Raw genomic sequence first — 25,932 nt, forward strand, 5'->3', positions numbered from 1 at the left:
ATATAATACAGACATTTTGGCCTCTATTATTGGCCGACCCAGTGGTGAAGAAATATGTTAATGAATACCCTGAGATCACCTACAAACGGGCTCCCTCCTTGAAGGACCGTTTGGTACATAGTCATTATATTGACTGTGATAATGAATCCAAAATAGGGAAATTTGGCTCCTACCCATGCGGACATTGTGATATGTGTAGATATATGGCTAGCTGTAGTAGATTTAAATTACCAAATGGAAATTGGCACCAATTAAAATCCTGTGTGACCTGCTCCACACTTGGCATAGTGTATTTGGCGCAGTGCCGGTGTGGAGGATTTTACATAGGCAAAACAAAAAGAGCCTTCGCAATACGGATGAGAGACCATATAAAACCAATTCTTAATAGAAAAATGACCACAGCAATTGGTAGGCATATAGGCCTACATCATGACTTTAACCCAGACTATATTAGATTCCAGGCTTTAGATCATGTCCCACTCTCTTCAAGAGGGGGGAGTGTTGACAAGAAACTTTTACAAATAGAAGCAAGATGGATATATAAGTTAAAGGCAATAATATTCCCTGGGTTTAATGAAAATTTGAGTTATCGATCCTTCCTTTGAGGATCTTTGGTCTGGGTGGGGTGTGGGGGGGGGGGGGGGATATTTGCGGTGTTTTTCCCTTGTTTAGTTTTGTTTTGTTTTGTCCTGTTTTTTATTAATTATTATTTACATAATTATATATCATTCTGATATATCAGATATATTTATAGTTGTCTGTGATATCCTAGATTATTGATATTAAAAGAGACTGTGAATTTTGTTTTTGGGACACGAAATGGGGTTTTCTAATAAATATATATACGGATTTCGCGATTAATTTGGTCCATTATCGCGATTGCACCGATTGATATATTGGGGTATATAAACATATATCTCTTTGCTCCCCCGGCTTTTATTTAAAAACAATTTCCATTCCCCATGTGTGGTCTGTCATGCGACTCATGATTGTTTGAGTATCGCATGTAATTATGATGCATGACTCCTGGTCGGCAGCTTTTGGCACTTTGGCATTGGAGAGGAGCATATGGACGCCCGAGGGCACCTTTACTGGATCGGATTTTATCTGGTTTGGCGGGTTGCCCACCGGTTAGCGGTGATCCCTGCGTGCGAGACAGGGAAACATACACTCTTGGAGCAATATGAGGGTGCTAGCCAGAGCATTGCATTAGCTGCGCTCTGGCTGTCCCCTCCTATACGTTTCCCTGAATACCGGTGTTTGCACCGAGGCCTTGTGGGAAATGTAGTCTCCAGATTCCCCTAATGGCTCTCTCGCGCATGCGCACTGCCGCTGTTTACGTCCGCATCGAGCCGGTGACGTCAGACGCCGGCTCGATGGACGGCGGTATATATATTGGGACACAAAACATTCGGCTCTATTGTGGGGGAGCCGTGCTAGGAGGAGGTCCATGTTTGCTGACTGGTTAGTAACTTGAACATTTTATTGCTGAAAATGAATTTCTTTCTTTATCCACACCTTAATTAATGGTAAATGCATTTTTCCTTCCTAGATATCGTGCAAACAGGTTGTAGAGCCCATGTGAGTGTGCTATCATTCTGGGCTTATCTTAATTTGAAGGAGAATTCCCTATATACTTTGGTGGACATAATATAAAATCTGGGAAATAAAACATATTAAGGAAACTCTACTTTATCGTCAGTAAATGTAAGTGGATGTATTTAAATAAAAAGTAATTGGGCCCCACTAGTATAAAATATTTATTTAAATTAAAAATGCAAAAAATTTGAAAATGACTGCTATACTAGAATAAAACAATTTTTTTTTTTTTTTTTTGAAAAGGCTATAGGTTACTCCTATATATTGACTATAGTATAAAATAAAATAACAACATAGCTCTTAAATATAAATAGTAGGCTGACATATGATATAATTTTTCTGTCCCAATTAGCCGCCGTCTATGCCCTCTCCAGCTATATTGCCTGGCTGCTGTACTTGTTGCCCTGCATTCTTCTATCCATCTGGTAGTCATATAACTTTTCCTGGGGTACGAATGGGTCGGTAAAATGGGGGTGAGCATATTTCCATCATTTTTTTGAACCTTACTCGTGTCCTTTAAACACTATATATGCCGATTACCTGTATGAATTATGTATAATGAAATGTACTTTGTGTAATTAATCTATGTTTTCTCTTTTTGAATTTATTATGTTGGTAGTTGGCTTATCCTCTGATGAAGCATTAAGCGAAACATGTCGGGATAAATCAATCGCAACTACCTCAACTTTACCATCTATTGGACCACAAAGTTGTATATAACCTCAGTATGATTATACAGATCACTGCTCTGTTTTTATGAACTATGTATAAATAAATTTTGTAATTTTTTAATATGAATGTAGCTTGATTTATTGCACCGTTAACATCCCACTCTCTTAGGCTTGGTTTACCTTAAAAAAACCTTTTTTGATATTTCTAAAAAGGGATGAGGTGTCAATTAATGGGGTACTGATGGAGGTTTGAATCATTTCGTTGTTTGATTTTCCATCTCACATTTATTTCCTCCCTGCCTATGTAAGGAAAGGTTTAAAACTGATTGAATCATTGAGTCCCGGAGATCGAGTGGCCCCCAGATTGTGTATCCATCTAGTCTCCCGCTGTAAGAGTATATTGTTGTAATCTCCACCCCTTTCTCCCGGAGGGACATGTTCCAGGGGGAAGAAATGCATAAGACTATCATTATACTGATGGTATAAACCAAAGTGTCGGCTGATTGGGGTTTCCATCTTCCTCCCCCGCACCAGGGACACATGGTCCCTGATGCGGTGGAAGAAGGGACGTTTGGTCTTCCCAACATAAAAAGCATTGCATTGACAGATCATAATATATACCACTCCTACTGACTGACATGTTACAGCGAATTTAGGCTTGAAAGTGTGGCCATTGGGCAGGCGTATGGATTTTGACGCATGAAGATATCGGCAGAAGCCACATTTGTGGCAAGGGGTACATCCCACCTTTGAGCCCACCCTCGAGGGAGGGGAAAAGTGGCTTTGTACCAAAGAGTCCTTTAGAGATCGTGATCTCCTGTATGTGATACCCGGAAAATCCGGGAGATGTTTTGCTAGGGTGGGATCTCCCTTTAAGAGATACCAGTATCTCTGAAGGGTCCCCTTAATTTGCTGATGTTGTCCATTGAACGTGGTGATAAATCTCACCCCTTCAGTGTTTTTAGGCCGTTTAAGACTGTGTATTAAAGATGCCCTATTCTGTTTTTTGGCTCGTATGTAGGCCCTTTTGAGGCTCTTGTTACTGTAGCCTCTTTGTCGGAGGCGAAGTCTCAGTTCCCTAGCTTCTAAATTAAAATCCTCATGACTGCTGCAATTCCGCTTGAGCCGGAGATATTGTCCGTATGGAATACTCGCTATCAGAGGGGACGGGTGTGAGCTCGAGGCATGCAAAAGTGAATTTGCCGCAGTTGCCTTACGGTGAAGAGTTGATTGAATTCCCCCTCCCACATCAGTAAAGATTTGCACATCAAGGAAAGTTATCCTGGACAAACTCTTTTCCATGGTAAATTTTAAATTAAAGGAATTTATGCCCAATAGATCTATAAAGGTATTCAGATCATTTTCATCACCCGTCCAGACAAAAAAAATGTCATCAATGAATCTTCGCCACATTGGTATTAAATCGAAGAATCGTTGAAGATTCTCCTGGCGGAAGATTTGGCGCTCCCACCCCCCCAGGTAGAGGTTGGCATAGGAGGGGGCACATTTGGTCCCCATGGCAACCCCCTGTACCTGGAGGTAGTGGGAGCGCCCAAATATAAAGATGTTGTTGGTGAGAATAAAATATAAAAGGTCCAAAATAAATCTCCTGTAGTTGGGAGGGATACGTCCATCCTCCACAATGAAACTTTCAATCGTCTGAACCCCCAAATCGTGGGGGATTGAATTATACAAGGCCTCAACGTCTAGAGTGACCAACCAGGTCCCCTCTGACAGCGAGATCCCATCAAGCGCCCGCAGCAAATCAGAGGTGTCTCGAAGGTAGGATGTTAAGCCCTCTACATAGGGGCGCAAAAAGTCGTCGACTAGAGCACTTGCATGCTCCGTCAGACAGCCTCGTCCTGATACAATAGGACGGCCCGGGGGCTTCGAAGGATGTTTATGCACCTTAGGAAGGGCATACATTGTTGGAGTTTTGGGATTCAAGACATGTAAATATTCCCAAGTCTTTTTGGTAATGGTCCCCTGTCTATAGGTTCTCGCTATCAATTTATCGAATTGGACACGAATATAACTTATGTGGCTCGCTGGAATCTTTCGATACCATTGTTTATTTTGTAAGAGTTTTAGTACCATCTCTTGGGAATATTTACATGTCTTGAATCCCAAAACTCCAACAATGTATGCCCTTCCTAAGGTGCATAAACATCCTTCGAAGCCCCCGGGCCGTCCTATTGTATCAGGACGAGGCTGTCTGACGGAGCATGCAAGTGCTCTAGTCGACGACTTTTTGCGCCCCTATGTAGAGGGCTTAACATCCTACCTTCGAGACACCTCTGATTTGCTGCGGGCGCTTGATGGGATCTCGCTGTCAGAGGGGACCTGGTTGGTCACTCTAGACGTTGAGGCCTTGTATAATTCAATCCCCCACGATTTGGGGGTTCAGACGATTGAAAGTTTCATTGTGGAGGATGGACGTATCCCTCCCAACTACAGGAGATTTATTTTGGACCTTTTATATTTTATTCTCACCAACAACATCTTTATATTTGGGCGCTCCCACTACCTCCAGGTACAGGGGGTTGCCATGGGGACCAAATGTGCCCCCTCCTATGCCAACCTCTACCTGGGGGGGTGGGAGCGCCAAATCTTCCGCCAGGAGAATCTTCAACGATTCTTCGATTTAATACCAATGTGGCGAAGATTCATTGATGACATTTTTTTTGTCTGGACGGGTGATGAAAATGATCTGAATACCTTTATAGATCTATTGGGCATAAATTCCTTTAATTTAAAATTTACCATGGAAAAGAGTTTGTCCAGGATAACTTTCCTTGATGTGCAAATCTTTACTGATGTGGGAGGGGGAATTCAATCAACTCTTCACCGTAAGGCAACTGCGGCAAATTCACTTTTGCATGCCTCGAGCTCACACCCGTCCCCTCTGATAGCGAGTATTCCATACGGACAATATCTCCGGCTCAAGCGGAATTGCAGCAGTCATGAGGATTTTAATTTAGAAGCTAGGGAACTGAGACTTCGCCTCCGACAAAGAGGCTACAGTAACAAGAGCCTCAAAAGGGCCTACATACGAGCCAAAAAACAGAATAGGGCATCTTTAATACACAGTCTTAAACGGCCTAAAAACACTGAAGGGGTGAGATTTATCACCACGTTCAATGGACAACATCAGCAAATTAAGGGGACCCTTCAGAGATACTGGTATCTCTTAAAGGGAGATCCCACCCTAGCAAAACATCTCCCGGATTTTCCGGGTATCACATACAGGAGATCACGATCTCTAAAGGACTCTTTGGTACAAAGCCACTTTTCCCCTCCCTCGAGGGTGGGCTCAAAGGTGGGATGTACCCCTTGCCACAAATGTGGCTTCTGCCGATATCTTCATGCGTCAAAATCCATACGCCTGCCCAATGGCCACACTTTCAAGCCTAAATTCGCTGTAACATGTCAGTCAGTAGGAGTGGTATATATTATGATCTGTCAATGCAATGCTTTTTATGTTGGGAAGACCAAACGTCCCTTCTTCCACCGCATCAGGGACCATGTGTCCCTGGTGCGGGGGAGGAAGATGGAAACCCCAATCAGCCGACACTTTGGTTTATACCATCAGTATAATGATAGTCTTATGCATTTCTTCCCCCTGGAACATGTCCCTCCGGGAGAAAGGGGTGGAGATTACAACAATATACTCTTACAGCGGGAGACTAGATGGATACACAATCTGGGGGCCACTCGATCTCCGGGACTCAATGATTCAATCAGTTTTAAACCTTTCCTTACATAGGCAGGGAGGAAATAAATGTGAGATGGAAAATGTTTTTTTTTTTTTTTTTTTTTTTTTTTTCCCCCTTAACAGCACGGGCCTGGGCCACTCGAAAAGCCATAAACAATGAGGTGTTTTCAAGCCAGCGAGCTGAGGTAGGCACTCTACGATACAAAAGGGACCCTCCTTTACTTATTTTTTGCCCCCTTTTGGTCTGTACGGGCACCCCGGGGCGGATCTGACCTATAACCTTCCTCAACCAGTTGAGGGTTTGGTCAGCCCGCCCCATTTCAAATATGGGTTAATCCCCCTCTTCAGGTTTGCCGGTTTCAAGTATTCCAGTTTCTATTTCCATCATTTGAAACCAGGGACATATGGCAACCGACACACAAGTCGGGAGCCTGTGTACCCATTTGCTTGAATTATGACTCACAAGGGTCACTACTGGCAAAGCCCTTCACTTCGGCCAGAATCTAAAATGGCCGACGCGTTGCACGGACGTGTAACACGTTCGTTACACATGCGCACTAAACACCTACGTGCGCACGAATGAAATACGTCGTGCGCGCGTGCGCACGAAGGGGATCCTCCCATTAGGTGTGCCCGCAACCCAGCAATGACGTCAGACGCTGCTGGGCTGGAGACACGAGTTTAAATTCGCGGTTCCCGGTCAGTGCTATCCAAGCTAGCATTGGGAGCGGACACGTGGAGCCACCAAATGGATGGAGGAAACTCCTAAAATTTTATCGAATAGACCACGTTGCTTCATTTAACAGGTAAGACAAATCTGTCTTTACTGGACCAATTGGACATGCCTGCAGTCCTAATTTTTTAGGGCTATGCATCTTTTACTCTTATTTTTGGGATGGCTATAATGAAGACTTGGTCTCTTCGTTTATTTCTCCTGTTTCAGTGATCAACACAGAGAATTTTCTCGTGTTCAGAAACACATCTCATCCAATCTTTATCTGACAATATATGGTACATGTGGATACCGGGCTGCGTGAACTGGTTTCATTTCTTCATTGTCATATCACTACCAGGTATGTTAGAAACCTGGACAGTGCCATTTGATAGACAAATAAAATCCAATAGTTAAGATATATTTTACACATATTTCTCGTGCCTCTGCAGATCCTTCTGGGGACGGAAATGGGGGATCCCTAAATGGGGGCTCTTGCCGCGGTTCGCTGGCTTGATAAGCAAAGGAGGAAGAGATTATCTGTCCTCACTCCAATGTTAATTGATATACCCAATTTACGATATTAACGACAAATAATACAAGCAACTTGCCTGATTATATGGGGTAAGACTTCAGTTCTATATATATATATTTTTTATATTTTTTATTTCTATATTTATTATTTGATTCTTTTGTTGAAAAGTAGATATATCTCATGGTCCAGTTGCTGGTTCCCTTTTTGTTGTTTTTTTTTTTTTTTTTTTTTTTTTTTTTTTTTTTTTTTGTGTTCTACAACCCAGTCTGCATTTTCCTTAGTAGGAAAATTACACCATTTATGCACTAAGTATGCGAATAAATTTGGGGACGCCATTCTTGGAAATGGTTCAATTGCCCCCTTTCTTGACAAACAATTCATAGATTTACTATTGATATGCAAATTATGTCCTTATGTTTAAATAGAAATATTTCTCTGGTGATGGTTTCCCCGCAGTTAGGGCCGCTTTTGTTAGACTGGGGTGAATCCATCACTAGACTAATGTAATTATGATATGTCAAACCATACAGGTGGACATTTCCTATGCCTGTGTTCCGGGCTTATTATATGTACAAAAATGCTATATATGTGTATTGAAACAAATTTTCTTCTATAATTTCAGTTTTCTTTTTTTGTTTGCTGCAATTGTCCTGAGGAAGCTCTGAAGAGCGAAACATGTAGGAAAGAAACAATGCAGTTTAAATCATATAAGAATGTGGTAATGGATGGAGCTGCATAAGCCCACATACCAACTTTCTGTATCTGTATATGCACTTTGTCACTTTGTCTGTTTATTGGATGTAATTGTCTATTGTGTTCGCAAAATGTCTTTTGTACATAAAATAAAAATTTCAATGATTTTACATATGGTTTAAGTATATTTAGTGCCGCCAAAAAAGTCCCGGGGGTTGGTTGCCCTCCAGTCCCTTTTGTTTCTCATCCCTTTTCTTTGTATGATAAACATTAAAACAATCACTTTATTACGCAAAATACAGTCATAATTCATGAGGTATCAGTGAATGCTTATCATATTTGTCAAATATGTTTTTCAATAAATAGACCCTCTTGCTGCTAGTAGAAACACAGAAACATTTATAAAGAGTTTTCCTTCCCAACCAAATTTGAAGAAAAGGTTAAAATTTGCTAATATACAATTAACGTCTAAAGATATTGATTGTGCCTAAGCAGAAGATTTACTTTCTCTTGAATTCCTCCTGAAAAATTGAGTTGCACTGCCCATGTCTAGGCACTACTAAGAATGAGAATCATAACTACAGTATATATCTGCAGTGTGTATAAGGCACTATGATTCTGACTGCTATTCTCATGTGATTTACAATGAGATATGGTGAAGTCACTGCTTCACTACCGCTCACTGTTGTTGCAGGAAAGAAACCTGAAGTACAAGAATCTCCCTGCTGCTGATATATTCATTCCATGGATCTCTGCTTCCCGCACCTCTGCTGTTGCTTATTGTATATTCCCCACCTGTCATCAGATCATCAGTCATCAGATTAGCAGCTCTGACATGATAAAATTAAGCCCCACCCCTACCTATTCAGAGACCCTGTACAGAACAATGCATGGTAAGTCAGAAATGGGAAAACGATTGGCAGCAGGGAGAACACAGGCAAAACCTACCCTTTACTTGTCTTTTTTCAGTATTGTTTCTACAGTTGAGGTCCTCTAGATCCAAGATGCTTTTGGAGTGAATCATCAATCATTTGCAATTTTATGAAGACTCTGATAGTAAAATCTTTGCACATAAATTCCAAAGTCTGACTCCTGGACACCTGTCTGCTTGCCATGGAGGATAGGGTTTCAATGTCTGTGTTTGGATTTTTTGTTCAATAAAAAGCAAAAGACTATAAGCACGAATAGAGGCAGGCTATAAAGATTAGAAATCTCATGTGAGGATATTCCCTAGGTGATATAAAACAATTTCAGCCACATTGTTTACATTAATGGCTTAAAGATCAGTTATGCCAACAAAGAAAAGAACACATAAATAAAAATGCATATCACATCAAGCATGTACACCATAAATCATAATCTTGATATATTACACATCACACACTGAAAATATTTACATTTGGGCCCATGCAGTCAGTATATGTTTATCACCAGTTCATATACTGTATATTGATGATTTTATCTTTTTTTTATCATTAGTTTCAATAAAATGTTTTGTAATGAGTATTTATAACTGGTTACATGGCATGCTAATAATTTAACCACTTGCTTACTGGGCACTTAAACCCCCCTCCTGTCCAGACCAATTTTCAACTTTTAGCGCTGATGCACTTTGAATGACAATTGTGCGGCCATACAACACTGTACCCAAATGAAATGTTTATCATTTTTTTTCCCACAAATAGAGCTTTCTTTTGGTGGTATTTAATTACAGCTGGGAGTTTTATTTTTTGCTAAACCAAAAAATATGCAAAAAAAATAAAATAATGTTTAATAGTTTGTTATAAAATTTTGCAAACAGGTAATTTTTCTCCTTCATTGAAATGCGCTGATGAGGTGGCACTGGTGGGCACTGATAGGCTGCACTGTTGGGCACTGATAGGCACAGTTAAGGCAGCACTAATAGGCACAGATAAGGTGGCACCGATAGGCACAGATAAGGCAGTACTAATGGGCACAGATAAGGCGGCACCGGTGGGCAAAGATGGGCACAGATAAGATGGCACTGATAGGTGGCACTGGTGGGTGGCACGGATGGGTGGCACGGATGGGTGGCACTAAGGGGCACTGATAGGTACCACTGATAGATGGGACTGATGGGCACTGATAGGTGGCCCTGATAGGTGGCTCTGATAGGTGGCACTGCTGGGCACTGGTAGATGACACTGATGGGCATGGATATGTGGCACTGAGGTGCAGCACTGTTGTTGAGGCAGATTGTGGGAACTGATAGGTGGCACTGTGGGTACTGATGGGGGGCACTGTGGGCACTGATGGGTGGCACTGTGGGCACTGATGGGTGGCACTTTTGTAATATTTAGGTGGCATTGGCAGGGGGCAGGTGGGCACTGATGAGCTGGCCGTGATCGGGACTGAAGTCCCTCTCATGGCTGCCGGTGATCGGCTTTCTTTTTCTCCTCGCGCTGTCAGCGTGAGGAGGAAAAATAGCTGATTACCGGCTCTGTTGTGTCACATGATCAGCTGTCATTGGCTGACAGCTGATCACGTGGTAAGGGGTCAGGATCGACCCCTTGCTCCGATCTGTGATCAGGCGAGTCTCATAGACTCGCTGATCACAGAGCGCGCCGCGCGCACCCCTCTGGGGGCACGCAGGCAGCTCGTGCACGGGATGACGTCAATAGACGTAGTCCCGGCAAAGCAGGCCAGCGCTGTAGCCAGCATTCGAAATTTCTGGAAAGAGAGGAAATAGACTTGATAATCTTTCTCAAATCAAATCCATGGAAACTAGGAATATCTGGTTTTATGTGAAATGTGTCAAAGGGAAATACAAAAATAAATTCCTTTAGATGTCCCTTTAAAAATGTAGTTGTCTTTTCACGTGTTTTCATGTAACTCATTGGTGTTGTTATTGAAATACTCTGGGTGTGTGCTTTGATTGCTATTTCTCTATGCCTTTAGTGCAGTTAGATGAACAGTGGGAATATATCATACCAAGCAATGCTTCATGTTGAGCAAATTTATGTTTTATACTGAGACCTGCTGTGCGTGAGCTTATATGCATGGTCTGGCTCAGGAACTATGGTGACTAATTGTAAATTATCAGGGCTCAACTTCTGAGTTCACAGCGCTTGGTGACTGGAAAGGCCAACACAACATAATCTTTGGACCAGAACCTATGTATTTATTGTTTATTCATAAAATGAAATCAGCAGGGAACTATTTACTTACTATCCCACTGCAAAATATGAAAATGGAAATTGACCAAGAATGTATATATTAATTCTATAGTGAGTACTAATAGCAAAGAAATACATCCCTGGTCTGTCAGAGGAATCTTCCTTTACTGAAGCCTTTAATTGCGTACCATAGCCAGACAATTAAAAATTATATCAAAAGATGTCCATTTTGCAATTAAATAGACGTCCTTCCTCATCTCAAAAGTATTCTTCTTAGAATTTTTCGGACAGAGCAAATTAATTATTACTTTTTTTGGAAATGGTAGTACAGACAGAGAGGTTTTCACAAGTTTAAGCATACCTTAATTTATTTAACCTCCCTGGCGGTATGATTAATTCGGATTTTAGGTGCTAAAAGCGGTACCATTATTTTGCATGAAAATTTGGCGTTTTTTTTATTTTGTAGTCCTGTAATTCTTAGGAATAACTCACTTAAATCTGTCCAAACCAGAGTCTAGCAGACATCCCGGGTATGATAAAGTTTGAAAAATGAAATCATAAATTATAATATAATAAATAATTATAAATAATTGTACCAAATAATAATATACCAATAATAAAAATGATTCAATAATGTAATCAAATCAAAAACACTGAAATTTGCTCAGTTGCAGAATTGTCACTGTCATTACTTTTCAGTATTTGATGACGGATCTCCCCACAAATCTCTATCACTCAATTCGGCGAGTAATTCTGATTTATTATCACTGTTTTCTAGCTGGTCTAAAATCATTGTTGATGTAAAGGGACAGTTTTGGTTGCTATGGACAATCTCCAGTTTCCTGGCATAAAGAACAGTTTTTATAATATAAAAATGCATGCAGGACTCTGGGCAGACCACTAGGGACAAAGGGGATGTGAAATTATTACATACAGCAATGTAATCTGTAAGATTACATTGTACTGTATGTAATGTGTGTGTTTCACTTTTTGAATTTGGCGACGATCTCCGTCCCCATGCGTCGCAACGCTCGCAGGGAACGGAGATCGGCTACGTGATGAATCGAGCGGAAGACGAGCCGCTCGTACAGCGGGAGGACATCGCTGGATCCAGGGGAGAATGTACGTAAACCTCCTCCTGCAAACCGCGATGTGGTCCCGAGTCTGGCTCGGGGTTACCGCTTTTGGTACAAAACTTCCACCCCAAGTCAGACTCGGGAACATCGCCAGGGGAGTTAATCCAGAGGATATAGAATATTCTGGTGGCCCCCAACTCAGTAAAATACTTATTTTTCATTGTTTTGAGAATACCTTTGGCATTCTTGCCTCTGTTTGCATCTAATGCCCTGTACACACGGTCGGCAGTCGGATTTTTTCCGATGGATTTTGTCCGAAACTTGTGTTGCATACACACACGGTCGCACAAAGCTGTCGGAAAATCGTTCTGAACGAGGTAACGTCAAACACGTACGTCGGGACTATAAATGGGCCAGTTGCCAATAGCTTTCGTCTCTTAGTTTATCCTGAGCATGCGTGGCACTTTGTCTGTCGGAATTGTCTACACATGATTGGAATTTATGCGATCGGATTTTGTTGTTGAAAAATTTTTGATCCTGCTCTCAAACTTTATGTGTTAGGAAAATCCAACAGAAAAAGTCTGATAAAGCCCACACCTGATCAGATTTTCTGACAACATAATCTGATCAAACTTTTTCCATTGGAATTTCCAACCTTGTGTACAGTGCATTAGACTGAGCTGAAATGGTTACTGACTCAGAGTCAACTATGCAGTAACGAAACACCAACTAGACATGCAGTATGACATGTTTTATTTCAGTTCCCCTGACTGCATATGTGCAAACTGGCAAACAAACATACAAAGAACTTGGCTTATGGAAAGAATTAAGGCCTGTTTTTGGTAAATTATTTGCTCTTACAGATTTGCTAAAGGATTTGAGAAAGTTCACACAATAAACTTTGTAAATATTCACTTCAATTATCCAATCACAAGCAGACAAAATACATAAATAGGAATTTCCTTTTCACATCATTGGATAACTGAAATGAATCTTTAGGCTGGCCATAGGTGGAGCAAGTTTCCTGCCTGCAACCACAGACAGTGTTGACAGGGGAGTCCCTCCTGCTGAGCAATCGTGCTCCCCCATCGGGGGGTAAACCACCCCCAGACAGGAGAACACAGTGATTATTGCTAGCGGCTGGTGATGATCACATGTAAAATTCAACAGGCTGGTTGTACCCAACTTGGGTACATTCAGCCTGTACATACATGGTTTAAATCTCAGCAAGTTCCTGCTGAACCAGCTGAAATTCAAATTGCCTATGTCCAGCTTTACACATTTTATTGTGTGAACATTCAAATGCTTTAGTAAATCAGGTGCATTGTATAAATACTTGTATATAAACCTTATTGTATAAAACCCTTGTCATGAGGAAATCATAAAAAAGTGCAAAATGCAGTGATAATGTACAAAACAAAATAACCTATTGTAATCAGCCTGATTTCACTGTTATCTGTTGAAATAGTATAACAGTTGCTATTTAGCAACAAAACGTTATTGAATCCTGCAAATTGATCTTTCCATTATCCATTAAAGCTGATCATACAGAGGTAGTCAGGGCTGCCTGACCCTGCTTAGTCCCAGGAGCATGGGTGACAAATGCATTTTTGTTGCAAGAACAATCAACTGATGTACACTTCAGAATTCCATTTAGAATGTAGCCTTTGTACAATTACACCTTTTATCAAGGCTGTTTTTTCAGGCAGATATATACTGTATAACTAATGAATTAATTATATATATATATATATATATATATATATATATATATATATATATATATATATATATATATATATATATATATATACAGTAGCCAAAAGTGGCCCATCTTGCTAATGTAAAGTATAGAAGTCACATCTTTAAAGACATACTTCTGTATCGGCCCCTTAAAACGTATGGGTGTATGTAAAAGGGTGTGGCACTACCTCGTATATGATTGATTACTATGATCGTCTAGTAAAAGAAATGATCCATTAAATCTTAATGATTCATATCCTTCAACCAATAAGTTATAAGAAAAAAAGTGTACAGTTTTAAAAAATCTTGCACAAACCAAGGAGAGTCCAAAACCCATGATAAAGAGGACGCTACCAATCTATTGGAAGCTTCCTGATAACATGTATAACACAAAATGCATAGAGGCTGCATGTCCATCCCTTGCTGGTATCATTTCTGGTCCTATTGGTTTCCACATCCCCTGGCTTTGAAACACACATCGTGGCCATCAGGATGGAGTACAGCGGTACCTTAGGCTGTGTATGTTGGTGCTAGTACTTAGCACTTTCTAATGTGAGTGGGCATTGTTTTATCTACCTGCATTTATCCCTGTTATGAAGCGTATCATGCTATGATCCTTCTTATATTTTCTCAGAGTATGATTGTCTAAAAGATATCTGAGAATAAAGAACCAAAATCTGTTACATTGCTGGCTACAGAGAAACCCCCTTTCCTTCAGGGGTTTCAGTCTATGAGTGGTGGTGAGTTTGAACTCCTCAGGCACGGTTTTGCGGTGGATCATCATTTGCATAATTTCTACCATTACCTATCCCAATAGATTAGTAGCATCCTTTTTATCAGTGTGGTTGGACTCTCCTGGGCAATATTTATTACAACTGTACACTTTTTTCTTATAATTTATTGGTTGAAGGATATGAATCATTAAGATTCAATGAATCATTTATTTTACTAGTTAATCACAGTAATCATCCATATATGAGGTAGCACCACACCTTTTTACATACACCTAAATAATTGTTCAGTGGTTCACTCACTTTTAAAGGGACAGCTTCACTCATTTATTATTTAGTCACTGGTTGACGCCATTCCTTGTCGCTTTATATGACACATTAAAGTGTATGTCAACCCCAAAAAATAAAAATCACTTTTATTTTAAACCATACTTTGTGACCTTACTATGACTCTGGGTGTTTGTTTTTTGTCTTTTTGCTTTCAACAATCAAGAAATACCTAGTGATTCGGTCAGTCTTCTTGCTTCTTCTCACACTTCTTTCTGTGCTAAAGTTCAGACACATGATAGCATTGACAGCCATGTGCAGTTAGGCTTTCAAAGGGAATAGCAACGTGAGCATGCAGTTTCCTGGCCAGTTCCCTAGTGTTGTCATCGACTGACACACCAATGAACCTGCCCTTCCTGCAGTAAGTGACAGCACCTCCCATGTGGAGACTCACCTTTACAGTTAAACAGTAGGCACACTGCAGGCAGCTGCTTATCATTAGTAGAAGTCTCTGCCCCCAGTCCTCAGTAACAGGAGATTCTCTAAGAATTAGAGAGGGAAGAGGGATTAGAACTCATGCCAAGTTTGTATTGCTGTCTATGCCCACTCTATTTGTCATGTTTATCATTATCACTGAAAGTGAAAGTAAAGTCCCAAATTTTGGGTTGTCCCAAAAAAGTAATAGAGAGGGAATCTTCAGATGGAGATACTAGCTCTGTTCACCCTGGACAACCAGGGGATCCCTCACTTTGGAGGGATTTCCTCTCACTTCCTGTTTTGTCTATGGGGCAGGAAGTGAAGGGAAATCACCCTAGATAAAAAAAGCCTGACAGGAGTTATAACCCTCCCTTACTCCATTCAAAATTTAAACAAAGGTTTGTCTTTTTTTTTTTACATTAATGTGAATATTGTGTCTAGGACCTAAGGCAGACATAGAATTATCCTTCACTAATATGTATAACACATAAATAAGATACTGAAAATAATAAAATTATTCTAGAAATGTCCTGGTTGTATTTTGATATGAGGTCATCTATTGTTTAACCCGAATAAAAAAAGCAGGGGACTTTAATTCATACCCCGCTAAAGAACTCTAGCATAAAAATCTGTTTTCTTCAGTACCGTATATACTCGAGTATAGGCCGACCCGAGTATAAGCCGAGGCCCCCAATTTACCCCCAAAAAACTGGAAAACTTATTGACTCGTGTATAAGCCGAGGGTGAGACATGGCTGTCCATCCCTGTGTGTCCGTCCATCCCTGTGTGTGTGTCCATCCATCCATCCATCCCTGTGTGTGTGTCCATCCATCCATCCATCCCTGTGTGTGTATCCATCCATCCATCCATCCCTGTGTGTGTGTGTGTGTATCCATCCATCCATCCATCCATCCCTGTGTGTGTGTGTGTGTGTGTGTGTGTATCCATCCATCCATCCATCCATCCCTGTGTGTGTGTGTGTGTGTGTGTGTGTGTATCCATCCATCCATCCATCCCTGTGTGTGTGTGTGTGTGTGTGTGTGTGTGTATCCATCCATCCATCCATCCCTGTGTGTGTGTGTGTGTGTGTGTGTGTGTGTGTGTGTGTGTGTGTGTGTGTGTGTGTCCGTGCAGCCTTGTGTGTGTGTCCAGCCTACCTGTGTCCCAAGCCTCCGTCCCGAGCCGCCGTCGTCCCGAGCCTCCTCCGTCCCGTGCCGTGCCTCCTCCGTCCCGTGCCTCCTCCGTCCCGTCCCGTGCCGTGCCTCCCCCGTGCCGTGCCTCCTCCGTCCCGTGTCTCCTCCGTCCCGTGCCGTGCCGTGCCTCCTCCGTCCCGTGCCGATGGATCGCCGCTCTTCTCGGCGGCCATTCTACAATTCAAAATTCCGCCTCCGCCTGTGATAGGCGGAACACTCAATTTCCCAGCAGCCTGTGTTCCGCCTATCACAGACATCCTCTCATACTCGTCCGTAGTATGAGAATGAGCGGATGTCCGTGATAGGCGGAACACTGACTGCTGGGAAATTCAGTGTTCTGCCTATCACAGGCGGAGGCGGAGAAGGAGGCGCGGCTTTTGAAAATTAATGTCCGCCGTCTGTCTGCTCGATACGCTGATCGAGCAGTCAGACAGCGGCGACTCGAGTATAAGCCGAGGGGGCACTTTCAGCCTCAAAAAAGAGGCTGAAAATCTCGGCTTATACTCGAGTATATACGGTAAATAACTTACTTTGCATACCGTTATATGTTTTTATATAAAGTATCCCCAATCTTTTGTCACTTTCTTTTAATGAATTTGGTAGTCAGTCATACAGTCTGAATTATTATTATTATTATTCAGGTTTTATATAGCGCCAACAGTTTGAGCAGAGCTTTACAACATGAGGGCAGACATTACAGCTACATTACAATTTGGTACTGTTAGGTACCTGGTGATGAGCCCGACTTGATAGAAGAATACTTCTCTTACAGCTCTGGTTCAGGGACCACTGGAATGGAGACAGGGGCCCAGTGAGCGCAGCGGGGTAGGAGTGTCTGGCTGGAAGCAGCGGCTGGTTACTTCTGGATGCTGGAACTGCAGAGAAGATGGTAGACAGGCAGGCAGCGATCAGCAGGCAAGGCAGCAGCAGCAAGGACCGGGTGCAGCAAACTTGAACAGCAGAAGAATAGTCAGGCGGGCCGGGTCACAACGGATAAGAAGACAGGTAGGTACAGCAGGCAGAAGAGAAGTGCAGGCAGGCAGAGGTTCGGCAACAGAGGTACAGTCCAAAGCAAGGTCAGGCACGCCGCGGTCAGAGCAGGAGAGGTCAGCGAGGTCAGACGGTAGCCGGGTCAGATATCACAACAGCAGGCAGATAGCAGGTAGTTTGGGTACAGAGCTGCAGACAAACAGCACCGAGTAGGTGCAGCAGCCTCCTTTAAATAGGCCCACTGGCGCCAAACCACGCTAACGAGCACACGCACATCCACCAGTTCAATGCGGGAGAAACCCTGACAGGTACAGGAGGAATCAGAGGACCCTGCACGTTAGAGCTTACAATCTAAAAAGGAATGGTCAATTGATACAAAAGGTAATAGCTGTGGGGAGATGAGCTGATGGAGGAAGTAAAACAGTGTTAGTTAGAAACAGGATAGGCTTCTTTGAAGAGAAGGGTTTTCAGGGATCGCCTAAAGATGGATATATTAGGGGACAGTCAGACAGATTGGGGTAGGGAGATCCAAAGGATGGGAGAAGCTCTGGAGAAATCCTGGAGGAGAGCAGGGGAGGAGGTGACAAGGGAGCTAGAGAGCAGGAGGTCTTGGGATGACCAAAGAGAGCATCTTGGTTGGTATTTTGGGACTAGGTTAGTGATGTAGCAGTTGACAGAGTTATGGATGGCTTTGTAAATTATTGTTAGTACTTTGAATTTTATTCGTTAGGTGAGTGGAAGCCAGTGAAGGGATTGGCAGAGAGGGGTGGAGGACACTGAATGGCTGTTAAGGTGTATGAGTCTGGCAGCGGCATGCATTATGGACTGAAGAGGGGATAGTCTATGTAAAGGTAATCCAATGAGGAGGGAGTTGCAGTAGTCGAGGCGAGAGATGACCAGGGAGTGAATAAGAAGTTTGATGGTGTCATTAGTTAAAAAGGGGCGTATTCTGGAAATGTTGCGGAGGCTAAGGCAGCATGATTTGAACAGGGATTGGATGTGGGCCTGAAAGGACAGTTCAGAGTCTAAGGTTACCCCTAGCACCCTGGCATGTGGGGACGGACTGATAGATGTGCCATTAATCTTGACAGAGAAGTCAGGGGAAGGGGCACGTGGGGGAGGAAATATTAAGAGCTCAGTTTTAGATGTTAAGTTTGAGGAAGTGGTTTGACATCCAGGCTGATTTGTCTGTTAGTAGATCAGTGATGCGTGTGATGGGGTGATCTGAGGGGCAGAGAGATAGATTTGGGTGTCATTGGCATACAAATGGTAGTGAAAGCCATGGGAGGCTGACCCGGGGAGAACGTGTAGATCGAGAATAGTAGAGGTCCAAGGACAGAACCTTGGGGGACCCCAACGGAAAGGGGAGTTGGAGAAGAGGAAGTGGAGTTGTAGGTGACACTGAAGGTGCAATGAGATAGGTAAGATTCAAACCAGTGGAGAGTGCAGGCTTGGAGACCAAGCAAATTGAGTTTTTTGAGGAGGAGGGGGTGACCGACTGTATCAAAGGCAGCAGAAAGGTCCAGGAGTAAGAATATGGAATAATGACGGTTGGTTTTGGCTGTTAGTAAGTCGTTTGTGAGTTTTAGGAGGGCAGTTTCAGTGGAGTGCTGTGGACGAAATCCAGACTGAAGGGGATCAAGAAGGTTATTATCAATGAGGTGGTTGCTCAGTCGGTTGTAGACTAAACTTTCAAGGAGTTTGGAGGCAAAAGGGAGTAAACAGATGGGTCTTAAGTTGTTAAGATTGGTGGGGTCTGAGGCCTTTTTTGGTATGGAAGTGACTAGCGCATGTTTTAGAGGGTTGGGGAAGATGCCAGTAGAGAGTAATAGGTTGAAAATATGTGTTAAGGAGTATAGGATTGAGTCAGATGGCGACAGTAGTATTTGAGAAGGAACAGGATCCAGGGGGCAGGAGGTGAGGTGGGCATTAGAAAAAAGTTTAGTGCCTTCCTCTATAGTAGCTGGGTTAAAATAGGGAAGTATTGATTGTGCAGGAGGACAAATAGTGTAAAGTGAGGGAGATGTCTGTAGAATTGATTTCAGGATTACAATAACGAAGATTGTATATTTTAGATTTTAATTATTTAACAGTTTTATTAATGAGTCTACTCAGTTCAGCTGGGGTGCTAAACTGTTCATTCTAAATAGCATGTAAAAATCATTTAAAGATGCTAACAGGCTAAATGGGAATCTTCTGCATAAGATCCATTTTGTCAAGTTTTGCAAATTAGGCACACTGTGTTAATTGCACCACTACAATAATGCATACAAATCATATTCTTGTGAAACTGTTTTAGTTATTTGATAAAGTACAAAGGCTGTGGTTTGTACTGCTGTTTTATTGTGAATTTTGAATTGCTGTAATGTATAACTAAGCCAATCAACATGATGCAACTAAGATGACACTCATTTTAATCATCAAATTGCATTTCTCTCACCGATTTTCTCATTTTCCCAAAATATTACGGAGAACTTTGCATCCTTTATTTTCTATAAAAGACCATAGAAAATTGCTCTTATTTTAATTTTCAAAGTTTGCTATTCCTGCAACTCTAAACACTTTTTTCCTATGCCATAAACTCATTTACAAGTGGTCAGTAGGCATCACTGCATGCCAGAGACAGAAACACCCATTAGCATTACTGTGCAATCCTTGGTTATTAAAATTAAGTTACATTCCTTACATTCCTTGCAAAAGCTGCATGTATTTTTCACCTGCGTCTTATTTTCCTAAAAAGAACAGCATTACTGTGGAAAACAATACAATTTCCCATTCCTAGCCACATAAAGGAGGAGCAATTGTTTATATGTTAACCGTATTGTCAGCCAAGCAAAATAGACAGTCAGCAGTTATGTGAAAATCCAGTATCTGTCACATGTATCCATTACTGTGCTTGACAATAGTGCTTGCATTTTGGGCTACCTGCCAACAAAAAATAGTCTTGTGTGGCCTGATATCTTTGTATATGAGCGTAGAAACAATACGCACCCTCATTCAACCAAGCAACCTTTGAAACTCTTTCAGCAGATTTTGGTACATATTGGGCACTGCAGTTCCAGCACAGTGCCTAGGAATAACTGTGTCAAGCATCCTATCTAAATTAATATTTGTTTTCCCTAGAAAGAAACTCTACATGCCATATCTGCTTTTATCATAAAAGTATATGTTTAGGGAATACTGATATATGTATCAGGGTTGTGAGGATGTTTTAGCCTCTGGATTGTTATCTAGACTTAAATGGGTTCTAAAGTCAGAATGTTTTTTTTTTTTTGTTTATGCATTCTATGCATTAAGATAAAAAAACAAAACGAAAAAAAAAGACTTCTGTGTGCAGCAGCCCCCCTCAGCCCACTTAACACTTACCTGAGCCCCATCTCAATCCAGCAATGTCGCATGAGAGCCACAAATTCCCGGGACTCTCCCTCCTCTTTGGCTGAGACAGCAGGACCCCACACCATTGGCTCCTGCTGCTTTCAATCAAAGTCAGTGAGCCCATGAGGAGAGAGAGGGGGTGGGGTCTGGCTGAACCACGGCAGGGGTTTAGCTCAGGATCCCCAATAGCAAGTTGCTTTCCATGGGCACACTGAGGACACAGGGCAGAAAGGAGGGTCCAGTAGTTCAGAGAAGAGGAGGACCTGGGCTTCACTGTGCACAGAGCAGGTAAGTATACCATATTTTGGTATTTTTAAACAAAAAAACAAGACTTTAATATTACTTTAATCCAGGACACAGAGTCAGAAATGAGCACTCTGTTTAAAAATAGATTCTGGGCACAATATACACAGTGTTCAAAATATTTTTTTTGCACTAGTACAGCCCTTGGTGGTATCAAGAAGAAGTAACCTGGCTCATCATGCAGTTTCACTGCTATATGTGTAAAGGCTCCAGGGAAATCTTTGGACCAGGACCCCCCCATGCTGATTACCACCATACTGTGCACACATATCTCTATCATTTAGCTATCTTACACTGTACAGTATAGAGAAAGAAGTGGAGAACTACAATAAGTAGCCAGAGTGCAGAACAGTGAAACTTCATAATGCTTCCTTTGCACTTAATTATTTCATATGATGCCCCAGCTGCAGAAAACAGGGTATGACCTAAAGAATAATGGGCAATTTACTAAGGTAAGAACAGGATCAAGTAGATTTTCATTAATTATCTAGGCTTAGCCTATTCCAAGAATGGCAATTTTTTTTTTTTATAGAGCTAGGGGTACTGTTGATAAACACTGTCACCTCCATGGGAAGGCCAAACAGTGAATATGATTTTTGTGTCATAAGGGAGTTACAGAGCTTTTATGCTAAATAAACCTGAAGGAGATTTAAAATTGTATTAAATGCACTCATCCTCTAAACTTTGGTACGCTATTTGCCAGATAGTTGTGCAAACTCTATGGGGCTGTACCTCTGCAAGTTCAGTTTCTCCAGAGCTTAGTAAATGAGGGAGAACTCTGCTGACTTCCATCATCCAATCATATGCAAGCAAAATGCTGTTTTCTATTTTCCTTGCATTTGATAAGGAATTATTTGTAAAGTGAAGCTTTACCTCATTTACTATGCTCTGGAGCAAATGCACTTGCAAATCACACAGTCTATATGCCTTCAGTAAACCTACTCCTAATGCCACGTACACACGATCGGAATTCCGGCCAGAAAAAGACCAATGAGAGCTTTTCATTGGAAAATGCGACCGTGTGTATGTTCCATCGGAATTTAGCTGTCTGAATTCCCGCCAGCCGAAAATTGATAGCATGTTCTCAATTTTCCTAATGGAAAAACTTTCTATTGGAAATTCCGATCGTGTGTATGCAATTCGGACACTCCAAAAATCACACATGCTCAGATTCAACTACGACTGGCTACTGACTATTGAACTTCCATTTTCTAGTCCCGTCGTACGTGTTGTGCGTCACTGCATTCTAAACGATCGGCATTTGGTGTGACCGCGTGTAGGCAAGACAGCTTTTTTGCGGAATTCCGTTGAGAAAAACCATCAGAGCTTCTTCCGACAAGCATTCCGATCGTGTGTACGCAGCATTAGTCCCTGAATTTGAGATAGTTGAAGAACGTTGAAAAATAGCATAAGGTTATCTGATTGGCACTGCTGTCTTAAAGTATTGATGTAAACAAACTTTTATCAGAATAAAATTGTATCTGGACCGCGTAGCAGTGGTGTGGTGCTTCAATTACCATTTATGTTGCATTACCTAAATTTGTGATGACATCCATTTGTTATCCTGCATAACTCCTTTTAGATATATTTTAACAAGAGTGCAATAGTATAACCACTGGGTAAGCATTACTGTAAATGAGGGAACTTTCATAAATATTAGCAAGTGGCCAAGCTAAACTGTGATCATGTGTTTATTTAATGCATAATGCAGATTATTATATGCATAGTTTTAAATGTTCTTGACCATATAGGACATTATAAAACATAGTGTGACAGCACAGGGCCACTGCTGATGCTTATTACTGGCAATAGCAATGATAAATGCATTATTAGTACATCTGTTCAGGATGCTAAGTATATAACTTCGTTATAAGGAAAAATTAGCTGTGATTAGCTGTTTTCTAGAGGATTCGGCATTTAATTTTTGATTGTCTGCCAATCACATCCAGTAAGAACAGGGAGTAAACGAGGCTTCCAGATTGAATGAGAAAACCAGGAAATTACAAAGCTGCAATGAACAGAATCATAAAGGGTCACCAGGGCTACCATTAGAAGTGTATGAGGTTTAATCCTGACTCTAGGGGAAATGTGAACTTTTTCATTTTCTGTTCTAACAAGAAATAGAAAAAGCTGTGCATAAATATATATGCACTAGCACTGAAACAAAGCAGACACCTAAAGCCAAACTCAAGTTTTAAAATAGTTTTTTTCCTACCAGGAATAATAAACTATGGAACAATTTACAGCGATTTTTTCCAATGACTTGGAGGATCTACCAGTGTGATAACAAATGGAGATCTAGGTGATGACACCTTAAACTGCTAGAGGCGCTTATTATTGCCACCATGGAGGTCAGAAAGGTCACCCTTACTAGTAAGAGGCTGATGAAGTAATGAAAAGATAATAAATTCTCAACTAGATAGGCTGATTGATGAAAAGTAACCGAATGGCTGCAATTTGTAACAAGTCCATTTTTGCCTCTAGCAATTCCTCATACAATAAACGTACTGTACTTCTAAAATAAAATTGTAATATCCATTTATGTCAGGAATATTCATCATAGAAACATATAAACATAGAAAAGTAAGGGCAGGAAAAGACTGCGTAGTCCATTGAGTCTGCCCATTTAAAAAATATATATATATATTTTTTTTGGATTTTTTTTTCATTAACATTACTATCTGACTATAGATATGTTTATCCCAAACAAGTTTGAGGCTATTTATTTCAGAAATAATAAAATACTCCTGATCCCAGCGCTCAATGGTATACTAAAGATAATATAATCAAAAATCAATAAATCTAATATAATCAAGCTATTTACTGTTGACTGTCTCACTACTTCTGCTGGTAGTTTATTCCAAGCATCAACTACCCTTTCAGTAAAATAATACTTTCTAAGATTAGTTTTGAACTAATCATTTCCTCTGGTTAGTTTGAGGTCATGTCCCCGTGTTCTTGATTTTGGTTTCATAATGAAAAAAATGCCCTCCTGAATCTTATTTACCCCCTTGATGTATTTAAAGGTTTCAATGATGTCTCCACTTTCCCTTCTTTCCTCCAGACTGTACATATTAAGTTCCTGAAGTCACTCACAATATGTTTTATCCCCCAGACCTTTCACCATTTTTGTTATCCGTCTCTGGACTCTTTCTATTTTTATTAATATCTTTGTGTAACTGAGTTCTGCAGAAATGGACACAGTATTCTAACGATCTAAAGGTCTAAATAAAAATCTATATAGAGGAATCAGAACCTTCGTCCTCTTGCTGGTGATCCCTCAACTTATTCTATTGTTTTTCCTACTGCCTGGACAAACTGTTTGCTCATTTTGCAGTTATCTGAAATAAGTAATCCAAATCTTTTTCTTCTGCAGTGCTGACCAACACTGTACCCCCAATGTACTCCCTCAGTGGATTATTTTTCCCTAGGTGCATTATTTTTAATTTAGAAACATTGAACCACAGTCTCCACTGCTTTGATCAATCTTCCAGCAATGTCAAACAATGTTCCATGTTACAGACACCTCCAGGAATATCAACCATATTACACACCTTTGTGTCATCATACTATATTCATGCCACTTATAACAGTGCTGTTTACCACTATGTCTAACTCAAACAAAAAATTACTTTGGTTCTAATTTACCTTGAAAAGGAGTGGTCTGGGTTTGCCCATTGTATGTACATGTTATGGAGTATTTTTGAAATTGTAAAAAAAAAAGTCAAAAGTACTGTAGGTGAAGTACAATACCAGTTATTATTTTCTGTATGGATTATTACAGTAAACCTCATTTTAATGTTACATTTTTATGTATTAGTGTTTGACCACATTCTGTGGAAGTCTGTATGCAGAAGGAAAACAATAGTCTGTTCCAAACTTTCAGTGAATCTGGTCCATGAGTCAGTGTAATTCTCTGATTCCATACTTCAAGCATTTCATCTCCATGATAAATGGAATTTTGAGACTCTTGAGCATGTGCTGTCCCCCTGTTGAATTCTCTTTTTTATAGTCAACAAAGATTTTATTGCATTGTATACTAATGCCCATGTATCTCATTGAAATACTTTGCTTCCTGCCCATTTAAAATCTAAGGTTAGGCTGCCTCCATTCATAGAAACGGTATTAAAACTTCCATGAATGAAAAGATATCTATGAATGGAGGATGGGTAGATGAATGAAATGTCTGTCTGTTCTATTTATAGAGTACTTTTCACTCATAGAAGCTATAGTACGGGAGGGAGCAGAGGTGGTGAAAAGGGTGGGCATAGCTGGCACTCTTAAGTGCCTGTGACTGGTCCCTCAGCTCTATTAACCCCCTCAGCAACAGAGGATTACAGCTGCAGGGTATAGGAAGAGGAAAGAGGACTGAGGATTTAGATTATGACAGCTGACATCAGCACAAGGTGTGCTTCAGATTAAATGGAAAGCCCATTCCTTTGTTTATTAAAAAAAAAAAAAGTTTACCTAAAACTTGGAATTTAAATTAAAGTGGATGTAAACCCGATTTTTTTTTTTTTTGATGTCATGATGAATAAGATTTCCTATCATTTGAGCCCAGTCTTGCCACAAAGAGTTAATCCAGCTCTGAGCAATCCTCTTTTATTGTTCAGTGAGATAAATCTTGACAGAGAAAAACGTTGTCAACTCCTCCCCCTTGCTGTGAGGTTCAGGTGATTTACATATCTCGTGCACTAGCCTAAGAGACATGCATT

At 41.0% G+C, this 25,932-nt stretch overlaps 1 protein-coding gene and 1 long non-coding RNA gene across 2 annotated transcripts in view; both read left to right on the plus strand.

Moving 5' to 3' along the window:
• IL1RAPL1 (interleukin 1 receptor accessory protein like 1) overlaps positions 1–25,932 on the plus strand; it is a 1,840,350-nt gene that overhangs the window by 181,110 nt on the left and 1,633,308 nt on the right. The gene's annotated exons all lie outside the window — the stretch shown is intronic.
• LOC143984288 (uncharacterized) lies at positions 1,536–2,397 on the plus strand. Its single transcript, XR_013274772.1, has 2 exons — positions 1,536–1,707; positions 1,952–2,397. It is a non-coding gene; the product is annotated as an uncharacterized LOC143984288 (long non-coding RNA).

The sequence above is a fragment of the Lithobates pipiens genome, unplaced genomic scaffold, assembly GCF_037356315.1.
Source record: "Lithobates pipiens isolate NorthernLeopardFrog02 unplaced genomic scaffold, aLitPip1_a1.2 Scaffold_16, whole genome shotgun sequence".
Taxonomy (NCBI): domain Eukaryota; kingdom Metazoa; phylum Chordata; class Amphibia; order Anura; family Ranidae; genus Lithobates; species Lithobates pipiens.